This window comes from Populus alba, chromosome 5 (genome assembly GCF_005239225.2).
Source record: "Populus alba chromosome 5, ASM523922v2, whole genome shotgun sequence".
NCBI classification, from domain to species: Eukaryota; Viridiplantae; Streptophyta; class Magnoliopsida; order Malpighiales; family Salicaceae; genus Populus; species Populus alba.
Genome location: NC_133288.1, coordinates 15,784,448 through 15,801,012, shown reverse-complemented (window position 1 = coordinate 15,801,012; position 16,565 = coordinate 15,784,448).

The window sequence follows — 16,565 nt, the reverse complement described above, 5'->3', positions numbered from 1 at the left end:
TTACCATGGAAAATCCACGTCGTTGGCCCCTTCACTCATGGTGTTTCTTTCTTGTTTTCTTAACTTCGGATACTCTTTTATTGTCCAATCACAGCAGTTAAAATCTATGAAAGTTTATGTGTCCGCTTAAATGTTACCACGTAATAGACCCCCCTCCCCCTTGCGGCTAAACATAGCTGGAAGGCCCTCGACTATCTGAATCAGGTCAAATTAACCCGTGTAATCAATTCTCATATATCTAATTTTGAACTACTTAAATCCTTCCGTTTATTTATTTTTGGATTAAACACTATCTAATCCAAAAAATATTAGTAGAGATGGTATTAGAAGTCCATAAAAAATATAAAAATAAAAAGTTTCTTGATCCAGGTGTTGTAATGATTTATTTTTTATAAAAAGAATTCATAGAGAAATACGTGTCTTGGTTTGTATATGGAGAATCATATATACCTTACGAGACCATGGTGGAAATGATGGTTGGGTCAATTTCTAGTTTTAGCAACATGTATGGAGTTATAGATGATAATAGTAATCCTTATAGGAATATGATTATGGATGTGATAGAAATGAATCAAGGTTAAACTGGTGAATGTTCAATCATAGATAAAGAATCAAATGCAGATGCAAGCAAGTTTTTTGATTTTTTTTAAAGACTGACAAACCATTATAGGATAAGTGCATAAATCATAGTGATTTATTGGTCGTTACAGACGTGTTCACTATCAAGTCAGATTATAGGTTGAATAAGGTCGGTTATGACAGAATATTAAATAGATGAAAAGCATTTTACTTGAAAGGAATAGGTAGAAAGAGAACTTGTATGTTGTTAAATCTATTATGAAACCCTTAAGCTTAGTATACTAGAAAATTGATATATATCCAAACTTTTATATGTTGTACTATCTTGAAAATATAAAGTTGACTAGGTGTAAAACATATGAGTATGCTTATTATAAACTCAAAACAGGCAGGGGATGGACTCTTGTCCCATATAAAAAAAACTTAGATACTTTTCAATCACTCCTAGACTACAAGTGTTATTCATGTCTTCAAAGACTGCTGAGTATATGACATGGCATCATTCACATGATGTGATGGATGAAGTCATGGTGCACCCATTTGATGTAAAGCCTAGAAACATTCTAATATGGTGCATCCTTATTTTTCAATGGAGATAATAAACTATATATATATATATATATATGGTTGTATACAAATGGATTCAATTTATTTGGATCATTTATAGTTTACAACTTTCTATCGAGGATGTGTATAGGGTTGTAGTTCATGTTTTTATCTACGGTCATACCTGGTCCTAATATTTAAGGTCAAAATATTGATGTTTATATTTGATCATTGATTAATGAGTTGAAGCAGTTGTGGTCATCCAATACTTTGAATTATGATTTCTCTAGGAAACAAAATTTTCATATAAAGGCAAATTTGATATAAACTATCACTGATTTTCCCATGTATAAAATGGTTTATGGTTGAAGCATGCATGGAAAATTAGCATGTCCATATTGTATGAAAAATAACAAGGCTTTCATATTAGAAAAATGGTGCTACAACCTCTATTTTCATTGTCACACTTGTGGTTCTTGCCAATAAATTGCAAGTACAAAAAAGACTTTTTTATTGGTAGAATTGAAAGGGATGTTGCACCGCTGCTACTATTGGATAAACAATTGTATGATGTTGTGTCATAGAAAGATGACATTATGTTTAATTTTCAATTCGGGAAGTAGAAGTTTCTTGGTTTTGGTGTGACCCATAATTGAGTAAAGCGAAGTATTTTCTTGAGCTTCCTTATAAGAAGATCAATTTTATCTATCATAATCTGGATGTCATGCATATTAAAAAGAACATGTTTAAAGAAATTTTTAACACGGTTATGGGTGTGAAAGAAAAGACAAAGGATAATATGAAGGCTATAATGGATATACATTTTTTTTTGTCACCATAAAAATATGAAGTTGATTTATGATAGGTTACGGTCTCAAAACCAGTGAATTATCTACTAATGGCTTAAGAGTTTGTGGTTTTCTGATGGACATGCTTTGAACATATCTAGATTGATGAATTTTAAGGTTTGCAAATTGTATGAAATGAAGAGTCACAACTGTCACGTTTTTATGCAAACACTTATTACACTAGTTTTCTGGGATTTATTACCAAAAAGGATATGAAATGCACTAATGGAGATTAATCACTTCTTTGGAGATATATACTTCAACAAATTGTATACATAACACATTGAGATGCTTCAAACGATTATCGTCAAGACAATATGTAAACTTGAGATTATATTCTCTATCGTTCTTTGATTAATAAAGCATTTACCATACATTTTCCATTTGAAATAAAAGTTGAAGGCCTAAATAATATACATAGATATATCCATTTAAGATGTTAGAGATTACACATGCATCACAATTAAATTTCCTATTGTTTTTTTTTTTAATTCAAAACATTAATTTAATTCCTATGCAAATACTTGTTCAACCTTAAGAGAAAAGTTTTTTTTAAAAAAAACAAGATGCATGTTAAGGCTTTGATATATGATGCTTATATTATTAAAGAGAACTCAATATTTATCTCATACTATTTCGAGCCTTTTGAGAACAAACGATTAATCATTTTTCAAGGCATGATGACGGTGAGGAAATACTTTTGAGTAGGAACTTGTCAATATTCTCTCATTCTAAATGACCTAAACCAAAAAAAATGTTGTGGTGAAAGATACTTGACAAAAACTGAGTTCAGACATACACATAATTATGTGTTATTTAACTGCAATGAACTAAGACCTTTTCTTTAGTAAGTATAATAATTAACATGTCATTAATTTCAAACAATTTGTCTCTCGAACTATCATAAACTAATATATTTAATAATTTCTTGTAGGTAATATCATCAATTTTTACTATCCCAAAACTCACAACTAACTAAATCTCAAATCTTTTAATTACATGATGAACAATTTTCCACATGGTTAATTGTAAGGAATATTTAATTATTCTTATCTCTTGAAATACTTAATTTTGTACACATTTCTCATTAATTATTAAAGTTTATAACTTTTATACCATGTTGATCAATTGGAAGGGAATAAAAATGTTACTTTGAATTACTATATTTGGGTTGTAAAAAAAAGGTAAAGTGTTATAACCAGTATTTCTTCAATAGACATGTTTTTCATACTAAAAAGTATGGTTAGGATAGAAAGACATATAACAGTGGAGTTTGTGTTAAAGAATCGAGTTTTAATGAGTTCAAAGTTAACTGCTATGAGAAGTTAAAAGAGATCATTGAATCGCAATATTATAGTAAGCAGAATAAAATATTTTTAAATGCCATTAGTATGATACTAATAGAGGAATTAGATCAACATGTTTGTTTTGGTTGAAATTAATACAAAAGCTAAGACTAAGCAAAATTAATGATATCTTTTTTTTTTTTTTTTTTGCTAAACAATTTCAACAAGTTTATTGCACATAACTCCTTTCTTTAAAAAGGATCATTCAAAAGTTGATTGGTTATCCATAGTGAAAACCAAACCCAAAGATCATGTCCAAGGTTTTAGGATGGTAACAATGAAGTAACTAAAAGATATTATGTCTTTGAACTTAATGAGTTTATTGATCCATATTGAGTTGTTCGGTCTACCAACCTAGTGCAAGCTTCACTAATCTGGATTAAGATGTAAGATTTTTCATTTTCTTCTCTCTTTTTTTGGGTTTTGTTTGCATATATATATATATTATTATATTGTTGAATTTGTTGTTGGAATTTATTTTATTGGATTTTTGAATTGATTGTGATGCTTTTATGAAGTTTTTGTTGTTGAATTATAAATCCCTAATTTGTGAATTCTAGGATTTATGAGTATTTGTGATTGGAAATGTGAATTTATGTAATAATGAGTTAATTGTGGTTTAGATGACATGATTAAGGACATAATTGAAGAAAATTAAAAACCAATTATTGTTAGTATATTTTGGAATAATGAAAAGTATGGAAATCTATGGAATTATGTAAGTTTTAGTGTTTAAGTGATGTTACTATGCTTAAATTGGATTGGTATGCTGATGAAATTATGTTTAACCATGATTATGATTCATGTGAAATAGAATATTTAGATATAGGTTAATGTTTATAGATAAACAAATTTGTTATTTTTACATGATAATTTCTAGTTTCCTAGATTGAGGATTATGTGATAACAACATTAAGGGTAAAATATTAGTCATAAATAAAATCAATTAGAGTGTGGTTTTATTTGTTTTTATTCTATAGGTAGGTAGGTAGGTAATAAAATTTTGGTTAGTCTCCCTTATAGGAGAGATGTTGTTGGATTTGTTTTTAGAATATGAATTTTATAACCTTTTTAAATCCTTTAATTTATATAGATGCCTAGGGGAAAGTTAGTAATGCGTTGTATAGACATGATCGCTGCTAGTTGTTTTAACAATGCTTCTGACAACCAAGAGTTATTAGGTGTCAACCATGAACAAGCACATGAAGCACAACCTCTGTTGATGCGGGCTCATCGAGTGTGATGCTGCCACACCGAAGGGGGGTTCCTTCAGAGTGTGATCCATTTACTATGAAGTACCTTACTTAATAGAAGCCCGACCACTTAATGTAAGCTTGTTTTCCTTTCATGCACTACTAAAAAATAAAGAATATATAATAATTTTAGAAAAAAATTAAATTCAATTAACGAATAAAATTTAAAGTTTACATCTATTGAGGTTACCCAAACGATAACATCGACGATGTAATCGTTAATGGAAGTGTCATTGTTTCAATGGAGTGAGGTTTTCAAGGTTAGTATTAACTTAAAAGAGTTTTTCTTTTATTATGTTAATTCAGTTAGTTTATGAATATTAATGAAATTATTCTTTTACGAATTTGAACTGCAAGGAAGAATTTTATTAGGATAGGGCTGACAAGGTTGTTAGGAGGGTTTGAAAGAATCATGCTACAACTAGGTAAGATTGAAATCAAAATAAATTTTTTTTTATTTCAATGTTAAAATTTTCATTTGTTAACCGATAATTCATTTGTACCATATATGTTACATGATTCTCAGTATAAGGTGCAGAAAAAATTCAAAAAATATGCTAAACAAAGCTTCCAAGTTAGAAGGACGTGACAGTTTTGAAGGTTTTAGACATCTATAGGTTTCAAAGGTTGTTTGGGTTACATATATTCAACATATGATGTCCACGCATTTCGTGCGACTGTTACAAATTTGGTGTGGAGAACTAGTAGTTTATAGTTTCATTACCACGCATCGGCAAATTCATTTTGTTCGTTGCACATGCAAAACACATGATAAGATTTTTTATTATTATTATCAATACATCCTTTTTTTTATTGTTGTTTTACATGAATATGTTTAACTAACAACAATTTTCTCTTGCAGACTACAGTTCTTGGACATGAACTAAGATCGATGGAGCTTTTCATAGAAATGCACGTGCAAAATAATAACCATTGAAAAGGGACCAGCAGCTCATAGATAGCCGAGCTCAGAACTTTATGATATGTTGGATTTTAAAATTTTATTTTCTTAATTTATTTATTTTAAATTTGCTAATTTGTTTTAGAAAACATATAACACTCAGTTGCAAAAGAGATATGAGTACGATGCTTCGACCCATCCAAAACTCGATCCAAAATTATAGCAAGATGCAAGATCATCTAGTGGACCCGATAGAAATTGGGTTTACAGTATCTTAAATACTATGATCAAGAACTCATGGACGACCTAAAGTTTTTCAACTATTGAATGCTCGCAATCAGTTTGGAGCACTCAAGCTTTGGAGTTCGAGACAATTTAAAACCAACAAGTTGAAGCGTGGATGACCCATCTTGTTGCCGAGACAGAACGACTTAATGCTTAGATGGCTGAACTCTGGCGATTGTCCATGGAATTGAAATAAGAGATGGGTGGTACATGTGCCCTCCAATTGTCCCCATGATCCTGGAAAAATATCATGTGTGATTGGGATGTCATTTTTATGGTAGAATAAATTATGATTTATGTTTTCATTTTGTAATCCATATTTTATTATTTTCTAACATTTTTTCAAACTCTTTCTCTTATATTTTTCTCATCTTATTATTTTTTAAATGTATTTTTTTACTTATATTTAATATGACAAGTGATATGTATCATGATTAGGAGCATCAAATTGATCAATTAACGGATTTTTGTTAACACATCATAACATATGGATAGAGAGATTTATATTGTTCAAAAAAAAAATGTACAAGAGTTGATTTGATCAAAATTGTTGCAAAGTTGTTGATTCGAAAAAATTCTTGAAGTATAGGGACCTTGTGGGGTGATTTTTAGCCTCCTTGTGTTGGGTTTGGTGTAGTGAATAATTTCCTTTCTTTCTTTTAGGTATTGTAATTTACCAATATTCTATTTCGTAATCATCTCTTTTGTCATGACCATGCATGGTTAGTTGTAATGTTAATTTTATTTGTTTTGTGTCATTCTTATGCTTACTCATTTTGATATTGATATGAGGAGTTGAATAATATTTTCGCACAAACTAAGTCAATTTCACTAATTGATAAAATCTTAGCACTAGCCTCATGTCCCAAAATACCTTCACTTAATTGTATGTTTAGGATAAAACAGATTTGGGGAGACATCCATCTTCAATTATTTAAATATCCTATCGTTGAAGGGGAAAAAGGAAAAAGAAAAAACGTACGTAGATCAAAGCATCACGAATTTGCTACAGTGTGCTAATGGATTCCTGAAGAAGCAGTTCAAATACCCTCTTCGAATCATAATGAAAATAACCTATAGTAAGGCTTGTCTGCAGTTCAGTCGGATCTACCTACCATAGGTGAGATTTATTGAGCAAAACGCGGTATTATCTTTGTTTTTCAATTTTTTTTGTTAAATTTTTTTTTTATATATTTTGAATCGGTTCTAATTTAATAACTATTTTTTAAAAAATAAAAAAATATCTTTTAATATATTTCACATGAAAAATATTTTAAAAAATAACCGTAACCAGACTCTCAAATAAAAAATTAGTTTATTCATTATTTAAAAAAAAATGTGTTTGGGAATAAAGTTATATATAGTACTACCTTTTCACTGATCAATAAAAAAAACTTCTTCAATGGACATCATTGATCAACTATAACCGATCCAATATTGGAGAAGAAAGCCTAGAAGAAGATTTAAAAAAAAAAAAAAAATCAACGATCCGATCAGCTTCCAATGCAAGCAAATGCCTAAAAAAAAGAGAGCGGGGACCTATTCTTTAAAATAAGAAAAATAAAATAAAATAAAAATAAAAAACTGTGCTTAGCTCAGAGACTTTTTTTTTTAATGCAATGACTCATAAATGAAGAATACGGTATATCTAGGATATAGCCGCACCCAATCGCTACTAACTTCTTTCTTTTTATCATAGTAAATGGGAGTTTCATTCCATCAATTATTTTCCGTAGTGACTTAAGAAGTTACTTGATTTTATATCAAAATAACTAAGCATGTGTTAAAAAATCAAACATAAAGTATTCTCAAATTAAGAAAAAATATTTAATTCTATGTATTATAAACATTTTTTATAATAAGATCCCGCTTGAAATTGTAATTGATTTTTTTTACCAAAAAAAAAAACTAATTAAAGTATTCTCAAAGAAAAAAAATATTTAATTCTATCTATTATAAATATTTTTTATATAATAAAATCTATATTGTAATTGATATTTTTTTATATAAATATCTAATTCCTTTGTTGGTGTGCCAATTTATATTTATATATGTACTATCAAAAAATTGACAAATACAAACGGAAACACTGATTGAAAAATTATGTTAAAATTTTTATCAATATATTGCAATGACCTTTATCGACAGAATTTTTAATCCCTATATCCATCAGTAAACACCGACAGAAAAATTATCATGTCATTATTTTTTTATAATTTATCTCTTATAATATCATAAACTGATACATTATTGAATTCCTCATAGGCAATATTGTTAATATTTACTATCATCAAACTCATAGCTAACTGAATCTCAATTTTTTTATTATAAGATGAATAATTGTCCACGTCATTCAAAATACATGTATGTATTGTTTAATTATTCTTATATCTTGGGATACTTAATTTCATTAGATATTTCTCGTTAATTGTTCATAGTTGTACTTCATATACTAGGTTTATCAATCAGGAGGGAATCCTAGTGTTACTTTTGTTTTACTAAGTTTGGGTCCTGAAAGAAAGGTGATGTGCTATAATGATTATTTCTTCAATGGACATGTGTTTTTTATTGAAGAATATAAGTAAGGCAAAAAGACATATAACAATGGAGTTTGTGTTAAGGGATCAACTTTTAATAAGTTTGAAGTTGACTATTATGAAAAGTTTGAAAAGGTCATTGAATTGCAATATCATGGCGAATATAATAGAGAATTTTTATTCAAATGCTATTAGTATGACATCACTAATAAAAGAATCAAAGTAGATCCATTTTTTATTGCTTTTATATTTATACTTGGTGTTGGCTTTATTGATTGATAATAAAGATTTAAAAAGGTTTCTTGCTTTGAATTGAAGTTTATAGCAGTAATTGTTATTTCTCATATGATTCATTATTAGTAATTGAATAGCTATGGAAGTAGTTACTTCTTCTGATTTTTTTCTCAACCAATAATTTTATCTTGTTTTTCCTTGTTTCTACCTGAATTAAACATCACCATTGTCGTCATACAATATTTTAATCCTAAAAAAGGTTTAATTAGCCTCTTCACTAAGTATTAAATAGTCTTGGGAATTTCAACAAGTTGGGGTGGCTGGCTAGATTTTTACCTTCTCCCCTATACCAATCTTGAATTAGGTGCATTTGACTTTTTTATTAATTAGTAGTTCCTTGTTCCTATTTATTAGCATCCCTAATAGGCTTGCTTCTTTTTTATGATTTAATACATTTATTTATGAATAAGAAAACTCACTAAATCATGATATTTTATATTTTAATGAAATAAAAAAAAAATATCATTTAACTTATCAAATTAAAAAGAAATGGCTGGAAAAAAAATTGAATTAAACATCATTTAACTTATCAAATTCATAATAATAGAGTCATTAGGTTCCGACCAAGAATAGGCATAGGCATTGACTCACGAAGCGAGCTTGTTGAGTGCGATGCTGCAATGTTGAAGGGCGTTCCTTCACAATAGGATCCATTTACTCGCAAGTACGAGACCTAGTGGAACGATAACCTTTCAATGTAAGTTTGTATTGCTTTCATAATGACATGTTTAATAATTTTTGAAAAAATAATATCATTTAACGAACACAATTTAAGGTTTATAAACATTAAGGCTGCTAGAATAATAACATCAACATTTAAATCATCAATGGAAATTTCATTGTTTCAATAAAGCCAGGTTACCAAACATCTTGAATGAGAACTGCAGGTCGATGCATGGTTTTCAAGGTTCATGGTTAGTATTAACTTAAATATTTTTTCTATGTTACTTTGGACCGTTTATCAAAATCACTGAAATTTTCCTTTTATACATTTTTACTTGGAAAAATTGAATGGGAGAGAGATGATAATAATGTTACAAAGAGGGTTTGAGAGAATCATGTTGCAATTAGGTAAGATTGAATTCAAGATAATTTTTCTTATTCCAAAAATTAAATTTTTATTTTTCATTTACTAACAAATAATTAATTTCTTCCATATAGGTTGCATGATTTTTGGTACGAAACGCAAAAAAAAAATAAAAAATTATATGTAAGAAAGAGAGCTTACAAGCTGGAATGACATGGTAGTATGGAAAGATTTCAAACTACCATACATCTTAGAGGTTGTATGGGTGGAATAAAATCAGCACGTTATGTCTGTGCATTTCACTCAATGGTAACAATCTAGTATGGATAACCGGAATCAACGTGTTCACGGTTCTATTACCACACACATCGGTGACTCCCGAAGCGAATTGTAGAATTATTTTATTACATAAATTTTTCTATTAGTTGTTTTTTATAAATATATTTAATTGACAATATTTTTTTATTACAAGTTATAGCTCTTGGATACAAGTCAAGCCGGATAGAACTTTTTGTTGAAACGCATATGCGAAGTGATGACCGTCAAAAAGAGGTGCAACAGTTCGTTGAGGCCAAGCTTAGCACTTTGTGATATGTTGGTTTTCAATCATTTTTTTTTCTTAAGTTATTATTTCCTTGCATTTGATGAATTTATCTTTTCTTTCCAAGAAAGACATAATAGTCGGTTGAAAGAGTGATACAAGGACGATCCTTTTACCTATCCAGATTTGTGGTTAGAGGTAGGATCGTTGGTTGTATAGACTCTAATACTATGGCTGAGAACTTGCAAACTACTTATAGTGTTTTGACCATTGGATGCTCATAATCAATTTCACACATTCAAACTCTAGAGTCTGAAACGATATTAGACCACCAGGTGCAGGATCAGACGACCCATCTTAATGATAAATATGAATGACTCACTACTAATTATGAAGAACTCCACCGATTGGTAATGAAGATAAGATCACAAATGGGTGGTTCACGTGGACCCCCTAATTGGCCCCACGGTCCCCGCGACTACCAACCTCCTCCTTCTCCTTTAGTGTCGCCTCTATTATAGATTTATTGTATTTGAGAGTACAAATGTTTAAATTTATAATAAATATTTGATTTTTCTACTAATTTATTTTGTTTTAATTATTTTGTAAAAAAATATTATTGATGAGGTTACCGATAGAACTTCATTGTTATATTCCAGAGAATTAAAAAAAATTACTACAAATACAACTATTACTAATGGGATTATTGACAAAACTAGACCATTGGTATATTTCAAATAGTTAAAAAAGCTTTACTGCAAATATTATTGCTACTATTAATGCATCGATATAATTACATATGGTATTATATCAGTGATATATTATATTTACCAATGGATATACTAATGGAATAAAGAGGGTATTTTGTTTTTTGGCATGCTTTATCCGTTTGTAAATCCATTGATATATTTATTACTGACAATCTATAAATTATCGATAAGATTTTTTTTCGATAGACTATTAGTGTAAATACTAAAAAAAAAAATTCATCGATAAAACTGTTAAATTTGATAGTGATAGGTGTGGTATGGCCCAATCAAACTCTTTCTAAATAGGCTAAAAGGGACTCTATTATGCTGCTAATTACATGGAAAATGTTGGCATAAGCTATCAGAGCAGAGAGATTATAGGAATGTGTTTAGTATAAAATTCCTGACTTGAAAGACTAACCATGTTTAAAGCCAAAATTATTGTATGCATTAGAATAGCTTCTGAGAATCACTATGTGTGTGTGTGTGTGTGTGTGTAACATTAGTAGATAATAAAAGAAGACTAAGAAAAAAAAACCTTCAATCCAAGTTGGGTTGTAAATGGATTTTCTGTATTTAATATAAAGATGATAGGTCTATCGATTGATACACGACAAGGCTGATAACATAAGAATATACACAAACATATGGCATAGATTATCAAAAACCTTTATCACCAATAGCAAAATTCAATACTGTTAAAGTTTTTATATCTCTTATAGCAAATTTAGATTGGCTACTTCACCAATTTGATATGAGAAATGTCTTTCTTCATGGTATCTTAAAGAGGAAGTTTATATGGATCTTTCTTCCAGATACACTACTTTATTAGAAGCAAGTATTGTATGTACACTTCTGCGAGCATTATATAGATTGAAACAATCACCTCGGGCTTGGTTTAGTCAGTTTAGTTTGATTTTAAGGAAATAGGGTTTTCAACAAAGTAATTTAGATCATACTCTCTTCCTAAAGCATCGATTAGGAAAAGTGACAACTCTAATAGTCTATGTAGACATCATAATTGTGATAGTGAATGATATAGAAGATATTTTCAAACCCCAAAAGCAACTATCAATTAAATTCAACATCAAGGATATAAGAGGGCTTAAATATTTTATAGGGATTGAAGTAGCTAGGTCAAAACAAGGTATAATTTTTTTCTTAAAGGAAATATATACTAGATTTCTTTGTTAGATGTGAGATTATTGGATTGTAAGTTAGTTCATACTCCAATTGTTTAGAATCATAAACTTAGAGATATTCCAAATAAAATGCTAGCATACAAAGAGAGGTATCAATGATTAATTGGTAAGCTCATCTATTTATCCCATACTGAACTGGATATTACTTTTGTAATGTAGTGAGTCAGTTCATGCATTATCTTAGTGAAACTGAACTGGATATTACTTTTGTAATGTAGTGAGTCAGTTCATGCATTATTTTAGTGAAGACCATATGAATGCAGTAATTTAGATTCTTTGTTATTTAAAGTCCTCTCCTAGAAAAGGATATATGTTCTAAAAAAAATGGTCATTTGAGTGTTGATGGCTACACATATGCTAATTGGGAAGAAAATATTTCAGATGAAAACTCCACATCGAATTACTTTATATTTATAGGAGACAATCTTGTCATATGGAGAAGAAAAAGGCAGTACCACTATCCAGTGCTAAAGCTTAATTTCAAGGAATGTCCAAAGGGTTGTGTGAATTCACTTCTTTAGCTTAAAAAGTTGTAAATTGAGATTGGCTTTGCTCCTAAAACTGAAATAAACTCGTTTGTGATAACAAGTCAACATTTCTTATAATCCTATCCAACATGATCGCACCAAGTACGTAAAGATTGATCTGCATTTTATCAAACATAACCTTAAAGAAAAGATCATTCGATTCCTATTTGTCAAGTTAAAAGATTAGCTAGTAGATATACTCATGAAAGCAATGTTTACCAAAAACTTCTACAATTCACTTGACAAGTTAGGCATAAGAGATATTTATGCACTAACTTGAGTGAGAGTGTTGGCGTGAGTTGTCATAGTAGAGAAATTAAAGGAATGTGTTTTGTATAGAATTCCAGAATTTAAAGACTAATCATTGATTGATTTTAACATCCAAATGTTGCTTGTCATTCTAATAGTTATGAAAACCAGTTCGGGCAAGATATTAATTGATTTGAAATGTTTTTTGAAACCATCTTTTTTTATTGTGATGTTATTTTAGATATTTTTAAATAAAAAAATACTATTTTAATAATAAAAAAAAAATTGATTCAAAATGAAATTTTATGCTTAGCTAAGTTTTTAAATTAACGGGTCACCAAAATAACTATTGTTCAAGCTAGATTTTATAACCACGCCTCGACAAGTTACTTGCCTAAATTAGATGCCTATGAGCTCCTTATGATGAGAAAGAAAGAACCAACCATCTACATGACAAAACATGTTTCCATCTCGGTTTCAAAGTTGCTTAATTTTGATGTTTTGAGCGGTAACCCCTTGCCAGTAACTGAGAATGCCAAACCAACACAGGAGATCTGTTCTCTCCTTTCTTGGTTTGTTTGTGCTTTACATTTGTTGCTTTTGCTTTACACGTATTCTTCATTGCAAGATCCAACTCAACATTTTTCTGTTTTGTCATCCATCCTGCTCAGTTCTTTCTTTCTTCTCTCTCTGTTTTCTTTTCCGAGTCTGAAAAGGTCAGTGACTGAGCATTTACTGCGACTGTAATGATATCAAATACACCGGGGCGCATGAGTCATCTTCTAGAGCTTAAGACCAATCAGTTAGTGTGGTCCATCTATAAATTTATTTAAGATTTATATCTTAAAATTTTATTTAATAATTTAAACTATTAAATTGAGATGGTTCTTTAATATGATATCAGAATCTTGATAACCTAATAATCATGAGTTCAAATTTCATTATTTCTATTTATTTGATAAAATTAAACATAAAATAATCTAGACATGTACAAATTTCAAAATCATTTAAAAAAATGTATTAGAGAATAATATAAATTATATTATAAAATTTTATTTAATAATTTAAATTATTGAATTAAACTGATTGATTTACATCGTCATCTTTCAGAGCCCAAGACCAATCACTGAGTGTGGTCGACCCACAAGTCATCTTCTATAGCTAGCGTCCTCCATCAATTATTTGGGGAGCTTGGATTGCAAAGCCAAGATTTGCCAATCTCAACACCAATAGGATTCAGGTAACTAAAGCGGTCGCTGACTGAAAAGAGAACTTATCTGGGCCTGTCGTCTTGCTTTTCTAACATATCAAATTTGGCTGACGGCCAGAACTGAGCAGTGATTGGGGTTATAAAAGTGCAGTGTAAAATGTTAGGCAGTCATGCGATTGGTTTCTGATTTTAAGCAAATAGTTTAATTACTGCTAATGAATTTTAAGTTTGTCCAGATATTCACGTAGTCGAAACATTTTTTAATCATGTCGGTCTAGATAGTCAAACATCGGAAACAACCTTTTGTTATGCTTTCATTGGTTGAATCCATTATTTTTAGAGGGATTGAGTGCTATTTGACTCCATTTTCCTTTCACTAACAGCCTAGCCTGGTTGGGCGTGGTGATAATTTTTTTTTATTTATTTACGTGGGTGTCCGGGCCAGCTTGCACATACCACGATTAATTCCACGGCTCACTGAACATCCTGCAAACCCAGTGAGCATGTAAAGCATCGCGAGGGTGACAGGCGTGCACGGTGAGGTTTGAACCCAGGATGCAGAGGAAGGGAACAAGTCCCTTCAACCGCTGGGCCAAGACCTCAAGTGTAATTTTAGTTAATCTTGATAGATACTAAACCAAATCGACTTTAATAAATAAGATATTTTTAGATTTAATCGGGTTGGAGTAAAACTGAAAACAAGAGATTAGATTTTAGATTAGATATGGATGCTAATAACTGATTTACCTAACTTAAACCTAAAACCTAACTCAAAACAAATAAATAACCTTAAATTTTGAAAAACAAAATAGATATATACCAAACTAATTATATACAAACTAATTATAAATTATAACATTTATGTTCAGATTATAGATTTTTAATGAATATCTAAAACACAATCAAGTTAGTTTTAAACATCAAATATCCGTACTTATTTAGGTTTTTATTTGGTTTGAATAATTTTTTTTGATTTTAGATTTGAATATAAATAATATAAAACTCAATTTATGGGTATTTATTGTCATCCCTTCCCTTGATACAATTTTATATGCTTCCTCGATTAAGCATTATCTATTTCCTTTGGCAAGGCACTGCACACACGTACCTTTTTTCTCTCTCTTCAAATTTCTCATTTCTCCTCGTATAAATAAATTTCATCAAATATTTTTATAAGAAAATGTAATTATAATTATTTTTTTAAAGTATTTGCTATGTTAAAATATATAAAAATAATATTTTTTATTTTTTAAAAAAATTATTTTTAAAATCATCACGATCCAAAATATAAAAAAATTAATTTTTTAAAAAATAAAATTTAATTTTTTTAAAAATATGGATATAACTACGTTATCAAATACTCTATATAATTTCTAATCTAGTTAATTTGTTTTTTAAGAAATTAGTTTTATATTAAATTTTAATTTTTTTTTATCAGGTAATTATATATAAAAAATAAAATTTTAAAAATATATGATTTTAATATATTATAGTCACGAACAGCCATCATGTCTCACCCGAGAAGTCTACTCGATCGAGCCGGCCAGGTTTAAATCGTTGGGCAGTAAAATTAAAATTGTCTTCTTTTTTCTTGAATTTATAATAACCGGAGAAGGTTACGTGATCGAGTGAGCCTACAACACGTGGACAGCAAGTCATCACATGTTTTTGAAATCCTCGGGCAGCAGATTGGAGTTATAACCGTTGTAATCGAAAACATCTTTGACGCGAAGCTTATTTTATAAAGTGATGTCTGCCATTTGCTCCATCTCTACTGTGCTCTGATTGGCCAACCTATGTTGATGTTTCTGTACTTTCTAGATTACTTGGAACATCATCCCCATTAATTTGTTGATTATGATGCTTTCGTCTCACTCATAGGTTATGACTACTATATATTATTATTAATTAATTAATGTTAACAAAATATTAAAAGGTATCGCTGTAGTTAAATCACACTACACTATAAATAATTTCTTTAATTTCCTTTTTTATTATTATTAATTTAATCCTTCAAAATCCTTTTTTTTTCCAATTGAAAGTAAGATTTTATAATTTTTTTATTTATTTTTGATGAATTATCTCGATTTCATGACATAGATCATGGATTTAATATATTAATATGAGTTGATTTAAATCGTTTTTTCTCTTTTTCTAATTAATTTTTTTTGCATCATTAAACATTGAATTTGTTAGAAATTGAGCTTCATAATTTTTCTTAATTTGTTTTATGTGAGATTGTCACAATTTCATTACTCGAGTCACAAGTTTGGCAAATTGACCTGGGTTGAATATGTTTATTTTTTGGGCTTGATTTTAACTTGAATATTTTTTTAATTAGACTTTGTAACTGCTTTTTATTTACTTTTCATAGGATTATCTTGATCTTATGACTTGATCACGCGTTTGACAGATTGACTTAGGCTGATTTAATTCAGTTTTTTGTCCATTTTAATTGAATATATATTCTT